The sequence below is a fragment of the Parambassis ranga genome, chromosome 5 (assembly GCF_900634625.1).
Source record: "Parambassis ranga chromosome 5, fParRan2.1, whole genome shotgun sequence".
In the NCBI taxonomy this organism is placed as follows: Eukaryota; Metazoa; Chordata; class Actinopteri; family Ambassidae; genus Parambassis; species Parambassis ranga.
This window is the reverse complement of record NC_041026.1, coordinates 13,556,158-13,576,423: the sequence shown is the minus strand read 5'-3', so window position 1 is coordinate 13,576,423 and position 20,266 is coordinate 13,556,158. Positions and strand designations below refer to the sequence as shown.

General features: G+C 40.4%; 1 protein-coding gene across 1 annotated transcript in view; it reads left to right on the top strand.

Moving 5' to 3' along the window:
* Positions 1 to 20,266, top strand: part of LOC114435538 (receptor-type tyrosine-protein phosphatase T-like) — a 257,192-nt gene that overhangs the window by 43,250 nt on the left and 193,676 nt on the right. The window lies entirely within an intron of this gene.

Genomic DNA, 20,266 nt, shown 5'->3' with positions numbered 1-20,266 from the left:
TGTAAATATAGAAAAAATTAAAAAGGTAACATATTAGTTAATATAATGAATCTTGTCATTATGCATAGCACAATGATATTTCGTCATCTGTCTGCGAATGCTGATATATTTACACGCTCAGTAAAAAGTCCACAGGCAGTGGATTGCTCACCACATTTGAAAAGACTTCAGTCTGATGAAAGAAACCTCTGCATGCAGCCTCTGAGTGATCGAAAGCTGGGAATATATAAAGAATGTGTAGTTATTTAAGCCGATTGACGACTATTTTCTGACGACGACCACTGAAAACAGCCTAATCGTCACTATTCAGCTGCACTGATTCTCGAAACAACAGAATATGCACAATCTGGCCTCTGAGTGCCAGTTTACCCTTGACATGTTTAGTATTTAGTTAAACAAACAATCAGAAATGGACTCCAATTGTCAAGAGCAAATTGATTTGTCCCAACCCTAGTGTAGACTGCCAATAATCACTGATAGGTGTTTATTAGGTGAGGCTTTTCAAACGGCGTGTTCCCAACAGATGGCACCTACACCATGACTCCAAAACAATAAACCCTTTATCAGCCTAAAGTGGTCAATAAAGGGAGTTAGAGGTGGCTTTATTTATCAGGCCACAGAATAAACAGCTTAGTTTTTGCCTTCTAGATGTTTATTTGCAGTTATACAACAACAACAACACTGATAGGTGGCATTTTGATATTCTTGTATTAAACTTAATGTGGTATACAAAAATAACAATGATCATAAAAACCAAACAAAAACACTAAACAAAACACATTTTTCACAAAACTACAAATCGGCAAAAGAAAATAGGAGTTTTGGCTTTTTCTGAACACACTGTCTGGCCTTTACTCTCTCACACACACACACACACACACACACACTCATATCTCATAGCTCTTATTACCTTCAAACCCCAAGCTGAATGAGACAAACTCACACAAGCAGCAAACATCAAACATCAAAGCCGGTCGATGTTTTCAGCAGCCATCAACGCAGCCTCAATCTGAAACGTGAAAAATGATCAGAGACAGAGAGTGAAGGGGGAGTTAGAGTAAGGAAGGGAGGGAGGGAGGGAGGAAGGAAAAGCAACTCAAGGAGGGAGTGAATTTACAGAATGATAGAGAGCAGTGTATTAAGTGTACGTGAAAATCACCATCAGCATATGAAAACCAAGCTGTGTGACTGTCACAAAGATTCCCAGGTGACCATCTCTGTTGTAGAGAGAATAACAACACTCAACAAGATAAAAATAATAAAAAAAAGTTTAACAAAGGAGAAGGAAGAAAAATGACAGACATGCCAGACTAAGACAAAAACAGAGTGACTTTGGAGAAAGAGGATGGAGTAAAAGTGAGACAACGATTGGCAGGAGGCACAAGAAGACAGTGAAGAAGCCAGCAGAATACTAAGGAAGCCTTCGCACAACCATGTAAATGGAAGAAAGACACAAAAGAGAGTGACAAGGGCAGAGAGAGATGCACCCAGAGAGATATATGAAGGAAACAGAGACAACAAAAAGGGAGACAAACTGAGAGACTGACACAAAGACTTGAGTTTTGCTTAATGAGTCTCACTACTCCCAGTCTTCTTTGCTTCTTTGTTGCCGCTGTGTCTGAAAAGCATTTTCTCACACAGACAGTTGAGTAATGTCTCAGAAATGATCTTAAAAAAAGTTGAAGATTCTCATTATTTAGATGGATTTATTTATTTATCAGTTCCTTTCTTAAAGTGCATTGAGAGATTGAGAATAGATTTGAGTTTTAGACAGAAGCACTCATGCCAAACTGGAAAATTCCACTCGTTACAGCTGCAATGTACAGGCACTCAGAATACTACACATCTATACAGGTAAGGAACAATATGAAAAAAAATATATGTACAAAAAAGGAAAATAGAGGAATATAGAATATATACAAAATACAATGACCATGTGCATATTTTGACTAATCGTGTGCAAATGTTGCCTGTTACAACACAATCAGTCCAGTCCACAGACAGTCTTATGGATTGAAAACCAAACTTCTAGATGTTTTAAATAGTTACTTAAAATCAGATTGTTTGTATGAGATAGCATGAAGTCAAAGTTACACAATAGGACTGACATGTTTACTTTTTAGAGAACAAAACTACTTGGTTAGGTTTAAGAAAAGAAACTCTAAAACCAACTCCTCCATCATTTCCTTGTTAACATCAGAATATACAAGAATGTGATTTTATTATTAAGACAGCTGAGATATCCAGCTGCTGTCTCCAGGGAGTAAAAGACTTTCTGTAGGTCACCTAAAAACCCCCTATTGTTTAAATTTGGTTTGCTCCTGAACTAGATTTGAAATGTTTTTTTTTTCTTCTTTTTATAACTGTCACAGATAGACAAGCAAAGAGGTGAAGGAAAGAAGGGCTCAGGTGGAAGGGACTGAAACTTAATTCTCTCACACAGGAGGAGTAATCAAAGACGAACAGATATCCTTTGCTTTCATTTCTTGTCTGAGCTCTGCTCATCTCTTAAAGCTTATGTCACCTCAGTCTGATTCTTCCTTCATACTGAGCATGTGTGTTCTTCCTCCTGTTGTCTTCCTTCTGTTTGCAGCTACACTTATCATGTTCCTATGTGATTTCTTATTATTTGTCCTATATTTTCTGTGAATGTTTTACTTCTGTGTCCTGGAAAAGAGGCAGTGTTCATAAACAAACAAACAAACAAACAGAAAGTCTTAGCAACTATGGTTTGTTGTGTGTTTTTGATGCCACATAATGAGCAAAATTGTTCATTTGTGGTTGCTGAACAGTGACTGGCTGTCACTGGCTGTTGTGTGTGTGTGTCTCTCTCTCTGTGTGTGTGTGAATTAAACAGCACAGATGAAGATTTAATGATCCCTGAAGGGGAAGTGGGCTGTTGAAGCAGCTGAGATACAGAAGATGCAGATAAGATGAGCGTATAAAAAAAGATAACATGAGTGTAATTACACGAGGGGAAAACGGTCTATTAGAAACAACAGATAAAGATAAAAAAGCTCTCCACTGACAGGTTTACAGTTTATTAGTGTGAAATGCGTTAGGCTGAGTTTACAGCAAATGTGACATAATTTGGGAGAAAGTGCTAAAAATAACGTCAAAATAGAAGTTATTCACAAAGGAAACTGGATATTTTAATAAAGGTTAAATCTGTTGGATAAATGCTATGTTATAATAAATGAAAAGCCTACTGCACTAGCTGGCCACTACGGTTGTTCCCACAGTCCCATTGAGTTCCTTATGAAGGTCCTTATGGTACTATTGATGTTGTACAGCTCCAGGCATTCCAGGATTCATGTGTGCAGCATTGAGTCGTATGCTTTCTTGTAGTCAATCCAGGCGGTGCACAGGTTGGTCTGTCTGGTCTTTATCCACCAGTAGTTGGTGTTTTGCTCCCCTGGTGTCCTTACCCATTCCTTTCTGGGCCCTGCCCATGTATTGAGCCATGTGCTTACTCATTTTATGATGCCTGACAGGAGCTTCCATGTAGTGCTGAAGCAGGTTATTGGCCGGTAGTTGGATGGGACTGCTCCCTTTTGGGGATCCTTCAGGATCAGGACTGTCCTGCCCTCAGTTAGCCACTTTGGGTGAGTGAGTAAGATATATAAAATGCACTTATATTTTAAAAATGTTGGCCTGAGCGTAGAGATATATTCATCAATGGGCTTTTGTATCTGAGGTCAACTTGCTATTTTCCCCATAAAATAGTGGAATTTATAGAGGTTGGGAATATGAATACTAGTGACTACTGCAGAGTAATTTGACATGGAAATGAAACTAACGACACTAAAGACTAAGCCTGGATGTTAGTGCCTTTCTCTATCCAGATTGAAAGGGCTTGACACACTCTCCAATGAGACATTGTGTGTACTATTTTCGGCGTATTTCACAGCTGGTATTTTGATTTCCGCCAAGGTCACTGAGACTCTTCCTGCACAGTTGAGCCTAAGCTGTGGGCTGAAAGATGTTTGCTTACTTGCTCGCACAGGTGTAGTCAGTCATTCCAGCTCACTGAAACCCAGCACTGAATGTAGAAGCAGCAGCAGAGCTATTCTGTTAATTATGTCACCAAAAATAATCTGACCAATGACAAAGAACAAAGGTGTGAACGGACCTGTCAGCTGGTTAGTCAGAGAGGTGTCAGTGAAGCGGAGCTCACTGTATTCACGCCTACGTGGTCCTGAGAAGAGGTCTAATCAGGTGTTGCACCTGTGTGTTGGAGGAACTGCAGGTGTGTGCGGGATGCAAAAGATGGCAAACACTCAGATGATTTCCGTCAAACATGACAAAACTGCATCGGAGCGGTGATGAGTAGCTGCTTGGGACGTGCCAGTCACATCCTAATGGATCATTTTCCTCAATGTATGCAGCTTTCTCTTTCTTCACTTTACTTTTCACTGTTCCTGCAGTTGTAGAAATGCCCTCTGTCCTTTGGCACTTTGCAGGCTTGTTTAAAAAAAAGAAAAGAAAAGTTTGAGCAAAATAGAATATAGTGTTTGTTTTTTTTCCTTTGAGTTTTTAGGTGATTTAAAGAAAGCTAGCCAGAGCTCTGCTAACAATGCCAGAGGTATGTGTGTGAGTTGATGCCGGTGCTGTTCCCGGTCATTTGTGGTATTGATGTTTGCACTGGCTGTCAATCCAGGACCCAAATGGTGCAGCACAAAACCTTGCAGCAATGCCTTTTGCTTTTTTTCCCTCCTCCTTTCATTTTTTCCTCTTCATTCTCCCTCTCTCCCTGCACCTTCATTCTCCCAGACATTCATTCCTCTCGAGGCATCTTTGCCCTAAATTTGCCCCTCTCCATTTCTTTCCCCCCTTTTTTTTAACAACTTGACAGAAAAGTATATTTGAACAACAGTGAATGTCTCAAGCTGTATTTTCCCAGTGTTGGCGTCTGCTTGTCAGCGCTGCCCCCCCCTTTTTTTTTCTTCATGAGGGTAAAAAAACAAATCAGTTCTAATCAGAGAGTGTCTCACCATCTAGTTGTGACACATATTTAACACACATTTGTGGCCTGTCACAAACTGAAACACACACACTCCTCATGCCTTGTTTAAACTGCCATCAGTAGTAAGCCTCTGAATTATAGAGTGTGTGTGTGTATGTGTGTGTCGTCAAGTGGTTACTGATGGGTACAGAGGTTAAATATCCCGTCCACTTTTTGGTTGCTAGCGGTGATTTGAGTGCCCTTGTCGAAGCCTGCTTGATTGCATTTGTGATTTGTGGGCGGGCAGGAAGCAGCGAGGTAACAGAAGTGATAAATCGTGCAAAAGGAATACTAGCGCATTGACAGGGTGACAGAGAGATGCAGTGTAAATACCTATTCTTATTATATATTATATCTATTGCTTTGCAAGTGTTTAGACTACACTCTGCCCCGACCATATATGTCTTGAATATGTTAGCTAAAAGGGATGTAAATGCAGGTGTCTGGTAGAAGCCCTGCTGACTTTCAGTTTAGCTGAATTAATGTGTTTTGTACAGTTGGTGAATACACTGTTATCCTGTGTGCCAAAGTGGTCCAATTAGTCTGAATGGCAGCATTGGATCTTTAGTCAGTCAGAGGTTCAGATGAGACTGAATTCAAAGGGGGTGATCGGGGGAAATTACGACCCTCTTCATCATAAGAAAGTGGATGTAGTGAATCTTTACCACTCACATCTATCATTTTGTATAGGAAACATGGTTGTGATCATCAGCTGTGTACATATTTAGCCTTTTGTCTTGTACTTGGTGTACATATGTCTTGACTGTAAGAACCAAATCCAACATTTTCTTTAACATCCTTAGCAAGTTCTAAAGGACCTCACCTTTAGTGTAACTGTATTCTTCAGCCAACTTCCCCTGGATAAAGTGTGTGTGTGTGTTAAAAAAAAGAGAGAATTTAAAAAAAAATTTAAACAGCTTTCCTTTTAAAATAAGTAAGGGTCATTTTGAAACCGGGTCCCTCTGAAATGTCACTCTGAGAGCTGTATAGAGCTGTCAGTCTCTCTTTCAGAGTGAAGCCATTATAGCAGTGTTATATATCCACAGATAGAGGGTTGGATGAAGATAGATGGATTACCTGACTGGTAAAATCCCTTTGTATCTCCTGCCAGAGCAGATAGAGCCATCAGTGACAGACGCAGAAATAGCACCAGGAGATAAGAGGGGATGGGATGAAGGAAAGGAAAAGAGGCAGGAAGATGAGTGAGTGATGGAGAGAGTCAACGGGGGAAGTGAATAAGTAGTTGGCTTTATTTTGGCTGATATTCCTAAGGAAGAACGCGCACCAGGAAAGTAAGAAATTGAAACATTTTACTGCCATTAGGCAAACTACTGTGATGTTAGGAGATGGCTTACAGTGAAGGAAATCAGAAATTGAAATAGATAAAAGTGTCAGCCTTCAGATTGGCTTCTGGTTCTTTGACCATTTGCCAATCATACCCTGACTCTTCACTGTGGAGAGTCAGTGCTCATGTAGTCATGCAGGCTTCTAGCATGCAACACATAGACACACAGATCCTAGACATTTGCACGCCATTAGGAGTGCAGAACTTTAAAGAAATGTCCCATGTGATCAAGCCACAGTGTTGATTAAACCTTTCAGCACCAGATACGTCTTCCCCAGTGCTGTCTTACGCCAACAACACCCATATTGTCACATGTTGGTCACATGGTCAGCATCATATATTTGATGCCTAAGGGAGACTGTTTGCATCCCAGATTTGACACCTGGGTTACCATGGCTACAGGTCGTGCCCCCTACTAATGGAGATTGTCATGTTGGAAGAAGAGTCCATCAGAATCTGAATCATAGTGAACACAGTGAACGTTAGCGAGCTAGCTAGAACTTTTCTGACATTTAACAAAATAGTTAACTGCTACAATGCACAATGAATTGTTACTCAGCATTTTCTTGGTTGCCTGGTTAGCTTAGACAGCTAGCTTAGCTCTTCTTTGTCCAAACAAACCAACATTAATGTGTGTATGTATGAGTTCAAATAATCTTTAAAACAGCATCACTCCATAACACACACACACACACACCAAATGTATCTGTCTGTTTCTTTTTTCTCTTTTTTCTTTCTGTGTTTAAAGAACCAAGCAAACAGCAGATTGAAAAACACACATACTCAACACACACAAACTTACCTACACACATGCCCACACACACACACACACACAATTTATCAGAGGGAGCAATAAATGCCTATTTTTTAAGACCAAGCCACCATATAAAAGCCTTGGATCACAGAAGTAATGGGTCCCTGTAGGCCAGTGATAACTCTGTGTTTATATGTGAGTGTGTGTGTGTGAGAGAGAGACAAAAGGATAGGTAGCAAGAGAGAGGAGAGAGAGACAGAAGCAAGCTGAATGGAACAAACACCGAAAGGCAATAATGTCTAAAAATGACAGACAACGTGGAAGAAAAGGAGGTGATAACTATGAGGACACAGAAACACACACACACAGGGCAAAGCACAGACATCATTGACAGCCTCTGTTTCATTTTCCATCCCTGCCAGCTCCATCCAAACTGAACCCCTGATGTGTTTCTTTCTTCATTTGCAGTTAGTGGTTAGATTACGTACCCTACACCCAACTGTGTTCTCCACATTACTGTGTGTGTGTGTCAGAGATTTTGAATGTGCCTTTCAATGTGTGTCATAATGTGTGTGCCTACCTGTGTGTGTGTGTAACTTTACAAGGCATGTGAGGTTATAAAAATAGGCATAATATTCCCAGAGTGATTTTCTCCTTTAGGCGAATGGAAAGGAAATAAGCTCTTATGGGAAAATTGGTGTACATGTCTCAAGCAGCATACGCAGAAAGAAAACCATTATCTCACCTCGAACATAATTTCTATGTTCAGGAGCCATGGAGGCTGACACATTCTGAAACAACTCCAGCCAACTTTAAGGCAGCAACCTCAGCTCACCTTCTGAAGTGAAAGCTGGAGAAGCTTTTACCAAGTTGCATCATTTCACACTTTGTTTTTGAAGTGGGAAATTCTTCTCTTATTTAAGACTCATTTCTAAATGTCATTTTTATAGTTTTATCTGTCTATTTAAGGCCAAGATGTACAATTATTTGACGTTTTACCGAGCTCAACATGCCCCCAATCAAACGAACAGAAAACAGACGAACAATCAAACAAAAAAAAACTTGGTACTCAGGTAAAAATTTACTCAGGTATGTACCAAAGAATCCTCACATATTCCAATTTCAAAATGACATATGTGTTTGTTTGGGTGAAATAGTATGAAGACTAAATATGTAGAGAGACTGTTCATCTAAAAAACTGGCATTTCTTTCCAGTTTAGGCTTCAGTGTTTGGTTAGATTGTGGGCACACACAGTGTCTTTCTTTTTTTTCTGTCTTTCATATTTTGCATGGGTGTTTGTGCAGTCATTTCTGTCTGACATCCCATAGCTTACAGCTCAGGTTAGCTGTAAAGTCCTGTACATACAACTGGGCAACAAGTGTTCAGCAGACACTGGTTATGTAGTGCTAATGCTGTAAACAAAGAGTTCTTACATTCTATTAGCCAGCTGTTTAATTAACAAGTGGACCGCTGACACTGATCACACCGCGCACTCTAAGCTAGGTCACGGCCATTGACAGTAAAAACTATGGACAGAGCTTCCGTGACTTCACCCGTTTGTTTCTGAAGAGCCGTTTTGAGGCTCGGTGGGAGGCTCCGGGACGTGATGACTGCCGCCATGTTGGCAGCGTCACGTCCGCCAAAACTCCAAATATGGACAGAGAGGGGGAGCACGAGTGGGGTTTAGGGGGGCGGGCGATCGTGGAAGCAGGAAACTCACGCTGTGATACCTCAACTGTCTGTCACTCAAGCAACAACGCCCATAATTATGCATAATTTTAAGTCCGAATACAATTTAAACGAGTGAGTTGTAAAAAAAAATCCCCCCCCCCCCCCCATACAATACAATTGACACTAGAAGAAAACCTATCATCTGAGACCAGAGTGGTTTTTTTGTACCAGGCTGTAAACAGCCTGTTCTTCTCTGCTGCGAAGTCGGCCGTTTTAACATGGGAGTCTATGGGAAATAATGGCTTTTGGAGCCAGCCCCCAGCAGTTGCGGCGTGAATTACAAGTTTTGACACTTCCGCATGGGCTTCAACTTTGAGCCCCGAAGGTTGCTGCTTGGTCACGGCCAGTAGTGCTGCTTGGGCTCACTAGTCTGCTAAGGTAGCTATATTAAGTAATTGTAACTGGCAAAAATAACCTAATCAAAATGATGTAATGCTCGTGGGCGTTGCAGTGTCCTAGTATCTCTCTCTCAGAGTTAAATCTATACATGCTTGTCCCATCAGAAACAAGCTTCTGTGACAATTTCTGGACTACCTTATTGATGAGTTAACCCTGACGAGGATCTATTAAATGCAGTTTGGAGATCCATAGGATGGTGCACAGCTATGTGACATCTACTGTTGTTTTTGCTGTTGTGCACAGACTGAACATCGGTTAGTAAGTGAGCATTGCTCAGGTAATATTGCAAGCAGATGTTTTTCTTTTCCCTTTCCCCCTAAAAACCATGTTTTTTTGAGATTCAAGGCAGGACTTGACCTAAAGAAACCTCTGGAACTGTATTTCAAAAGTAAAGTTTGTGATTCTGTGTATTCTGAATATGCAGCCTGAATTTCAAAGACTCTCTTCAATTTGCAAACTTTTGAGACTGTGTTAATGAAGGGACTTTTAAACATATGATTAAAAATAGATAGAGAAATGCTTGCCAAGTGCAGCTTCATTCCACCATGCTGTCTATTATGAAAGGCAACTGGTGCATGAAACTCCTGTCAATACTTCAAAAACACAGATTGTTCTATTAATAACATGCCTCTGCTCTGAATGCAGATGTTCGAGAACTTTGTAAAATCACAGCTTAGCACATACTGACTGAAATAATTCTGTATATGTGAGAAAGAGGTCAAGAACACAGTGACCCAAATCTTAATTAATGGTATGTACGCATAGTGAGACAGTGAGATTTACTTTATTGGTCTTGCAAGGAAAATTGTTATATTGTTATATATAATAGGATTGGATATCGGACAATAAAACTTTAATCATCTGATCCGATTTATTGCCTTCAACTATCATGTCAATGGTCTGTGGATCTCTCTTTCATCCAGGTCATATGCATTGCCAGGAGTTTAAATCTAGGCAACTGGTCCCCTGAAACTTTCAAGAAACAGAATCAGAACAGAATCCTTGAGTCCAATATCGTGTAAACATTTAGCTTAACTCAGAGGGCCACGTGAGTGTGTAGGAATCCATACACATATATTATTTAACACCTGTTTAAAAGACTAGAAAAAGGTATCGGATTGGAATTGGTATTGGCATCGAACATGAAAAACTGGTATCGTGCCATCCCTAGTGTGAACACACACAGAAGCTCACTAACAGGCACCTAGACATGAGCAAAAGCAAATATATGTAGGCAACCATTAAACTGGCATGGGTAAAAGTGGGAATGAAACACAGTGATGACCTGGGGCAGGACGGGGCAGAAAACATGAAATTTTCATGACAGGTTTTAAACACAGGCGTCTGTAATGGAAAGAAAGATGGGAGGTTATAAATACAGTCAAGCATTCAGGGTTCATTTCCACCTATGGGCTCATTGAAACAGCCTTAATAAAAGTGTAATAACGCCCATAGCTATTATGATTTTGGTAGTACATGTCCATCTGTCAACCTCATGAACCAGATATTTTAGAAATGCCTTGATGGAAATTCTCATCAAACTCTCCAGCCTTGGACTAAAGGATGAAATGATTATAATTAGGTGGTGAAAGGTCATAATTATGCTAATTCACCCCCTCTTCACCCCCGCCCGCTTTATTGATTTGGTGAACATTTATCTTCAAGTGATTGCACCATGTGAAAACGTCCTTGATTCACCAGAATCATGTATAACTTCCATTAAGCTATTACTCATGGTACATTATATAACATTTTCCTTTAGTCTTCGCATTGGTGTTTCAGCCTGTCCTCACCAGGACATAGAACAATATTTATGTCCTTCAAGATGAAACGTTTGTCTTCAGGCAGAAATTTGTCTGATGGCAGCTACTGAAAGGTGTGAGAGGTGTGTTTGAAACTGAAATTTCAAACACACCTCTTTTAGTATGTTGCTCACACACACTATCACACATGTAGTACGATGGCACAAAACCTTACAATAAACAGTGTAGATGAATTCCAGTTAAAAAACATAAAAGCCAACAAATAACGATATTCATTGGAGACTTAAACGAGCTCCAGGTAATGGTCGCAATGGGGTGGAAGAGGAGCAGCAGTCATGACATTTGCGAAGGTCATGGTGGACAGACGTTACACAGACAGCATTTCTTTGAATTGTTTTGCACTCAGATTGCCTCATTCATCACGCTGATCACCCAGAGCTCCAATCATTATTTATTCTGCAAATGCATTTACTTTGCTGTTTACTGTATCACTTCAAAACATTTTCTACTCTGAGCAAATGTAATTTAGTGTTCCCTTTTTGCCTTTGTAATTAGATATGTCAAATTTGCATGAGAATACATAGATGGAAATCCCACCGTGTGTCTCCCTCTTTCTTCTTTCTTCTTTGGCTTTGTCTACTTCCATACCTGCTCCCGCCACCACAACCGCTCCCCCGCCACCCACCACCGTCTCTCTCAGCTTGACTTCTCAAATGAGGCAAATAACCAAGATGGGAAATGTGTGGAAATGCAGAAGTCATTAAAAAGCCAATTACCCACAGGTTCGGTGCAACAGGGAGGCAGGGAGGAGATCAGGGAATAGCAGAGAGCAATCGTAAACCCAGTGATATATGGAAACCAAATGGCTGTGTGTGTAACTGTGTGTGTGTGTGTGTTGCTGGGGTTTCCATTTTGTGAGTGGGCTCTTCAAATTTTGAGTGTGTTTTATCTCATTTGTGCACATGTGAAATCATGTGTACAGGCCTGCTAAAATGCAGGCGTGTCCTTCTGCTTCTGGATCAGCGTTTAAGTGCGTTTGCCCTAAAATGTGTGTGCATGTTTTTTTGTGTGTGTTTGTAAATTAATGTCCCAATGAGATATGGATGTTTAATTCCATGTGTCATAAATCTGTGTTGCAAGAAACAATATTAAACTTTATTACCATTTTTCACGTTCACTTAACGCTGCCGGGGAGTCATCTATCACTGAGTAAACACACACACACACACACTCAAACTCAATTACGCTTGGAAAGACAGTGTGGTCACACACGTAGTGTAAACATTACATACATGTGGATTAACACTGTGACGTCACACCCACCCTGAAAAACACCATATGGCTGCATTTGATTGGCTGTAACAAGGATTTTAGACATAGCGAAACATCAATTATGCAAAAAAATTTGATCTGAATTCTCCTCGATTTTTCTGTAGATCTGTTGATCAGTCATGATACTTGATACTAGCAGCATCCACGTCACCCTTGAAGTTTTTGGCACATAACTGGTTACATTTTTATGGATACAAAAATACATCAAATGTAACATAATAGAAAGAAACTGAACTTCATATATTGTAGTCATAAAGTTTGACTGATTTTTGACCACCTTGAGCACCCATACCGTAATGCCTTGTATAGATGCACATCTAAAATCCTAACATCGCTGGATTACCTGAGCTTTTGCTCACAGGCAGTGTTCAGTGACCAAAGGTGACTGTGACAACAATGTGCAAAAAATGACCTCACTGTCTGCCCTTTCCTCTTTAGCCATGCTAAATTTTTATTATTTTACTCCATACACACTCGCATGTACACACACACACACACACAAACACACACACACACACACACACACACACACACACACACACACACACACCATTATCCACTGATAATTATTTCTGCACTCAGGAGACACAGAGAAAGATCACATAATTACACCCATCTCTCTCACACACACACACACATATCATACTTATACACCACATACACCTCAGATCCACACACACTAGGCTGAGCAATGCAAACGCCCTCTGGGGTCGCCTTCATAAAAGGGGAAATACCACTGAACTTCAGCTGTTTTATGAAACTTTTATGAAAAGGCCAAATTGAGTTTTGGCTGTGAGCTGAATGAAAACTACTTTGGTGAATGTAACTGTGCTGTAAAGTGATTTGGTGCTGGGACTCAGCTTGTCTGCTGTGTTGGAGTACAATATTTCTTTCCTGTCCTGTTCTCTTTTCATTTACACCCTTTATTTTTTATCCATTTTATGTTTGTTTGAGACATTTCTTCACCTCACTGGATGGATGAACACCTGGGGGAAAGCGACCTCCCATCCATTGTCTCTAGTGTCAGTGATCACATGCTTAGTCTTCGATCTTCTATAGGTCATCCCACCCATGGCCTGGACAGCATGGGCTTTTTGGATTTAGTGTTCCCATGGGTCAAATCTAGCACAGGGATTTACTGTACAGGTTGGTGTGTCCTTAGCTGTGTATGTGTGTGTGTGTGACTTGTAGGTGCAATATTGATTACCTATCCATGTGAAAACGGAGAGGTTGTCCCTAAAGGGCTGATCAATAATGCCAATCGTACTGTCCTCCACCTCATTAGGAAAGGATTATAGTGGCTCCTCTTTGGCCTGCAGGCGCATGTATGTGTGTTCCCTCACCCATTCCATTCTTATTTAACAGAGGAAAACCCAATGAACTGCCTAAACAGTCAAGTGTGTGGGTATTGTATTCACTTGTAGGAGGTGTGTGTGGGTGTGTGCACATTCACACCCTAAAAGATAAAATGGCTTCCAAACCTCCTCATAACTGTTACATGTCACCATGTGATATGGATCTTTTTGTTGCAGATTATGATCATATTGGACATTTTTAGAAGGAAATTAACTAAATTTGTAGGCACAGATTGATGTACCTACTTCAGAGACTAATCACCGATGTGTATCAACACATTCCTCTATCTGATCCAGATAGATTCATGATCAGTAACTCATTTATCACACACAAAATTTCAATGCCTTATACATTGCTCACATTGCTTATCACCCTCACTAGGTATAATATAAAAGATATATCACATTTATAAAAGAGTTTCTGTTTTTAACAAAACAATTTGCCGTAATCGTTCCATTTACATCTCTTCGTGAAGTTAGTGTCTGACATTGTCCTGTCAATGTGTTGCAAAAGCTTTTGTGTGAAATGTTTGTGACAGCGACTCTACCAGCTATCCCCACCCAACACCAGGCAGCTCTGCCCTGCTCGCTGGCTAAGTACGCATGACTCTTAATGTTTTTGGCCTCAAAATCCCATGAATGTGTGATTACTCTGCAGTGTCCTCTGCTTGTATGTAGCCCAAAAAGTTCAGTATTAAACTATTGTAGCTTGTGAGTCAGCCGGTTGATGCGTCTTAAATCACTTTTGTAGGTAAATGACCTGGGATCTGTGTAAACCAAGCTGGTTTAAAATCGTCAAAGTATCGCTTTAATGTATTAAAGGTTGCTTATTAACAATTGTAAAATGCAAAAATAAAATGAGTCTGGATCACAGGAAAATCTTCATACAACTGGATATTTTCCAGTAATACATAAGACTGTAAAGTAACTTTTCTATTCACATTGTGAAGATAGGCATCTAGCATGTGTTCCTGTGTTTGTGAATGGACCTGCAATCTGTCAAAACTGCACTTCATAAAAGAAAAAGTCGCACTACAGCACCTTCTGATCGCTGCAATAAGAAGCTTTTTAAAGACACAGGCAGGAACTGTAGGCGAATGAGAGAGGATGACAGCAGTAAGATGTAATAGAAAAAAGAGTCACAGTCACAGAGCTGCCTGATAGACGTTTCCAGGCCACATGTGGACATACACTGTCTCACCACGCCATCATATCAGGTCTCTCAGTCGAAATCACAAATGTACAGATGCTGAAAGAACAGCAAAGGATCTCTTGCTCAGAACTCATAGCACATCTTAATACAAAAGAAGACAGACACAAAATGCCCGATAAGAAGAATGAAAAAGAGATTTAAGAGCTACACAGGGGAAAAAAAAAATGTGCTTTGAGCGGAGACCCCAGGGAACTATTTGAGCACATCGCACTTTGTGAACATCTTGCATTGACGTGGTGTTTTAACAGCAAATCTGGGGATGTATTTGATCTGTTAAAGAGCGATTTGATCTGCGATTCTTTCTGCTTTGTTGTCATTGTGATGTCTCAACGTCAAAAGGCCATTGCTCTGTGAGAAAGTTGGTTATGGAGATTATATAGTTAGAAAGTTCTTCTTGTTATACTTATGGGTTTTTGTTGTTGTTGGCCACTCTGAACCTTTACCAAGCTGATGTTTTGATCAACCCTTCAAGCTCACCTTCTCTCTTTCAGACAAAGTTGCCCATATTTGCTTTGTCATTGTGATTTTTTACCTTTTATTTGGCTCCTAAACTTCCTTTCACCACCAGGTATTGGCAAAGTGTCAACATTTGGCTTTTGTGTTTTGTACAAATGAAGAGAGCCAGCCAACCGCAATGTAAACCAATGTAAAAGCATTATGGAAGCTATTTACGAGGTTTGTGAAGAGTGACAAAATCCCCCAGGCGCACGCAGACAAATACACAGACACACACACACACACGTTCAGACACACCACCTGCTCCATTTGCTGTAATAGGAGTAAATGAATTAGATTTTGATGCTTTAAAAGCTTTTTCTTTCGGCTCATATTGAAAGTAAATTTCACTCTAATGGTGAGGTGTCTGTGTTTACAAGCTGCTGATGATAGAGAGAGACTGGAAGGAGAGAAAGTATTAAAGGAGGAGAGAGAGCGAGAGAGAGGACAGCAGGGAGGAAGAAGGATGGATCATAAATGGATTTGGAAAAAAAAATGAATAAAGGAGGAAGAGGAGGAGGAGGTGTGGGGGATCAAACAGAATTAGGAAGGTAGGGTTGAAACACACAGATGAATGAGATGTTTGCATTTATGGTTTGGTCCATTGACCCGATAATGGCACTTCAATTATTGATTTGCCACTTATCAGATTACTGTGAGTTTAATGAGCGATGAGGTCACACAGAGAGGGGAAGAAAGAAACAAACATTATTATACTTCTGCTTAGATTGTAGTGCATCTGTGGTGAATTGAGAGCTCTTAAAAAAGAAAGATATTAAAATATTTGTTTTCAATGAAGGGAAGGTTTGATATGTGTAGTTTCCATGTAGTGGGCTGATGATTGGTGATGTAGCAAGTAGGGGTGGGACGGTTTAGGAAAAAAATCTAACAGTACACGTGCTTCAGTTCGGGGCGTGTGTTCTGTTCGGTTCTGGACATGCGCATCAAGTAATACAGGGAGGCGTTTTTACCACAGCATATAGACGAGTGTTGGCAACTTGGCGTCTCTCTCGCTACATTTGGCGGCTTTTCAAAACTTTTTTTTTTTTACTACAACTACTACAACTAGTGACTCTCTCTGGTGACTTTTGGAGACTGACGTAAAATCATTCTACAGTCAGGCTACTGTCCTCGACAAGCAGCGACCGTGAGCTCCTCCCCCGCCTCAACGCATTCACAGCTGGTCACTCACACTGTAGCTTCACGCAGCAGTTTCAGCTGCAGGCAGAGCAGAGACCCACACCACTCACTCCAACTGTGGGCAAAAGCTGCCTCAGGTCCCATCATGGTTTACAGAGCGGGATGTAAATAGCATATATATTATTGGCAAAAATAAAATAAACACACGGACATCAGTAACGTTAGCTTAACCTAGTGTAGTCATGGAGTTCAGTCTATCCAACTAGCATGTAATGAGCAATGGTGGACAAAGCAACACACGTTCTGTTTTTTTAATGTTGCTTTCAGTGCCACCAAGCTGTTGATAGGTGGTGACCAGTTCTACTAAAACAAAAAATTAGTTGTATTCCTCAAAGACGCAACACCACTGCAGTTAGGCTATCACTGTTTCTATTGTTGCGTCTTCTATTAAAGTATATGACCCCCAGGTATGTTGTAAATGTATTCTATTTTCTGATGTGATGCGTTGTACTTGACCAAGCCCTAGTGATGTTAGGTGTGCAACTTCCACAGTTGAAAAAATGGAGGGGATATCCACAGCTGCAGTTCATCAAATGGCCACTTGAGGCTGACTCCAAAAGTGAGTCTATCCCCATAGACATCTATGTTAAAAGGACAGAGACATGCACTGCTGAAATGACAGTGCTGGAGTCAGTTCACTAAGCTTCAACACACTTGTTGTGTGTGTGTGTGTGTGTGTGTATACTGGAGCAGTGTCTGTATCTAAGCCTGAACTGCATGACCTGAAAAAACTGCACAAATACACAAGAGGCAAAACTCAAAGAGTGAAAAGGGAGAATCAGGACAAGCAGAAAACAATTAAAAACCAACCTACTTGGCATAAGTGTGTGTGTGTTGCACCTGTATATAATGTTATATCCTCTGCATCTTTGATCAAATGGAATTCATGCATATTTGTGTGTGATGATGATGATGCAGGGCCATTACCCAATTAGGACACGAAACATATGGGTTCCAGTGCTCTCTCTCTCTCTCTCTCTCTGTGTGTGTGTGTGTGAGAGAGACACCTCAGGGGGAATTGGGGTGTACTAAATGGGCTGAGGCCCAATGTGATATTTGTGTCTGACTCTGATGTTTCCTTTAGCTGTGTATTCTATAACAGTGGTGATGACAATGATTAAGATGAAGTCATTTTACCCAACAACATTGGGTTTGTCATCCACCATGGGTCACATCTGCACCAAGGCTGCTGCTCCTTTCACACTTCTTTCCTTCTTTCCCATTTGCTTTATGTCACTCTTCCATGTAAAGAACCCAAATATGTCCACTGATCTTGAATAGAAAGGTAGTGTGTGTGTATCACACTCTCTGCTATTCATAACTGTCTCTCTGCTAATATATAGAGCAGGACTCTCACCCTCTTGCCTCCTTATTTAGTAGACTTTAGCATACTCTTTTAGAAATGATTGATTGATTGTTTAATCTTCAGTTTTATTATGTAGGCGTGTCATGCAGTAGAATGTGTTGAAGTGCTTCATTTTTACCTTGATCCATACATTTACATTACTGTAATTGTAACTATACGCTCTTTTCACTGATAGATATTAATTTAGCCTTTGCTTTAAATTTCCGGATTACAGTGTTTTACACTCTACTGGCAATTAGAGGTCCAACCAGGAGATATCTCTGCTTCCAAGACACATAGGGTACCTGAATCAGGCAGGGAATTACACTACTATCAAAATGTCATTGTTTGCTAATACTACATGTAGGTGTTAAATCCCACTGTTGTCATTGTGAGTGATAGCAGCAACAAGGCTTTGCTCAAAGGCTCCTCAGCAGCTGAAAGATGGAGTTGAGTCTCCTACTACTCTTTGGTGTTCATGGCTTTGAGAAAATAAAAGCAAAAAACTCTCTATAGGAAAAAAAAAAGCCCAGCAGGAGTGTGTGCTGGAACGGTTGTTACGCAGAGTTGACCCAGTTATTTTGATGTAAGTGTGTGTGTGCTGACACGGCAGACAGATTCATCAGTTTTTCTCACGTTAACAGATTGCTCCTCTCTGACCTCACAGCTGGGAAACAACGTGTGAAATGATGGGTGTGTGCGTTTGTTATTGTGTGTGAGTGCGAGACGACGTGCGACTGAATGAAAGCATGTTTGTCCAAGTGTTAGTGATGTTGTATGAAAATGTGATAGTATGTGTCAGGGGCAGCCATTTTGTCTACAGTGTGTGTGGCTTACGTTTCATTATAATGACATATGTGTGCATATTTTTGTGTCTGTTCTAACACCTCAGCTTGTTCCACAGCAACAGTTGTCACTGTGAGACAGATCCCTGTGTGTCAGTTTGACTCAAGTCAACTTTATTTAAAAACAAAAAAAAGAGCAGGGGAATAAAGCATTATATTTTTGTAGAATTGGAAAGTGAAGGATGCATGTGTGTGTGTGTGTGAGAATAAGAAAATGTAATCAGGCCCAGTTCACTAGGAAAGGAAAGATCTGGTCTGAAAACCAGGCTAGATTACTTCCACACACACACACACATGCACAAAGCCGGCATAGACATATAAACCATCATTTGACTCCAGTAATAAGACACTCTCCTCATCTGCCAGAGAGTCCACAGTAATATACCTTTAACAATATCTATACACCCAGTCACACACATATCACACTCACACATTGCAGGTGTGGATTAGTTTCATTTAGACAAGGTAAAAGTGATAGATCTCTTTCAGCCACCTGTGCATGCTTGTGCATGTGGGTGCACGCACAAGATGGAGTTAGTGAGATGGCGTCACGGTTGGATCTTGCATTATGGCTGCGGTAGTCCAGTTTATTATTGCATCCCACAACAATCTCGCACAACAAAATACACTGATTTCAACTAAAGCTGAGTGACTGCGTTTGCTATGCTTGTGAGAACATATCACAAATTTATGTGGATATTTTATGAATATTTTACATTCATCAAAAACACAAAAATTTACTGACAGTGCTGTACAAAATCATTGATAAAAAAATCAATTGTTCATTTTAAAAATGATAAAATATTGCAAAAATGACTCATCATCAGCTTTATGTGACAAAGACATTAAAAGCTAACGCAGAATATAAAATCATAATATTTTCCTCCGCTGCTGCTGTCACAATTTCTCTCATTCCACATTAATTCAGTGCACTTTAACGCTTATGCAGTAGTGCGAAGAAGCAGACATAGACACTGTTAGAAGCTCACAGTCACACCTGCCTGATTCAGTGTCTCTCCTTTTTCTTGCCAAATAGTCTCTCCGTTGCTTCTAACTCTCAGGCCAGCTAATGGCAGTCAGCCAAATGGAGTCGGCCAACCCATAAAAGCTCCATCCTGTGCAATAAAGCAGAGACTAAAACACACTTAAACCACAAGTTGACAGAGAAAATGTGTTTTACGTCTTGGTTCAGAAACCCCAGGGTGTGAATACATTAAGACAATGATAGAACACTGTGAAGAATTAAAGTACTTAAGGTGTTTTTTTGTCGGCACAAAACTAGCCGACCGTTTTGAAGCACTCTAGTATTTAGCATAGTTAACAAACTGCAGCATACTGTATCAATCAGAGAGAAAAGTTACAAAGAAATATGCATCAGCAGGAACACTTTTACCTGTGCAGCAGGAGAAGTGCTGGCATAGATGTTTTGCAACCTGCTCATTAACAGGGCTATATAAAGAGAAGACTTCACCCAGCACAGTAT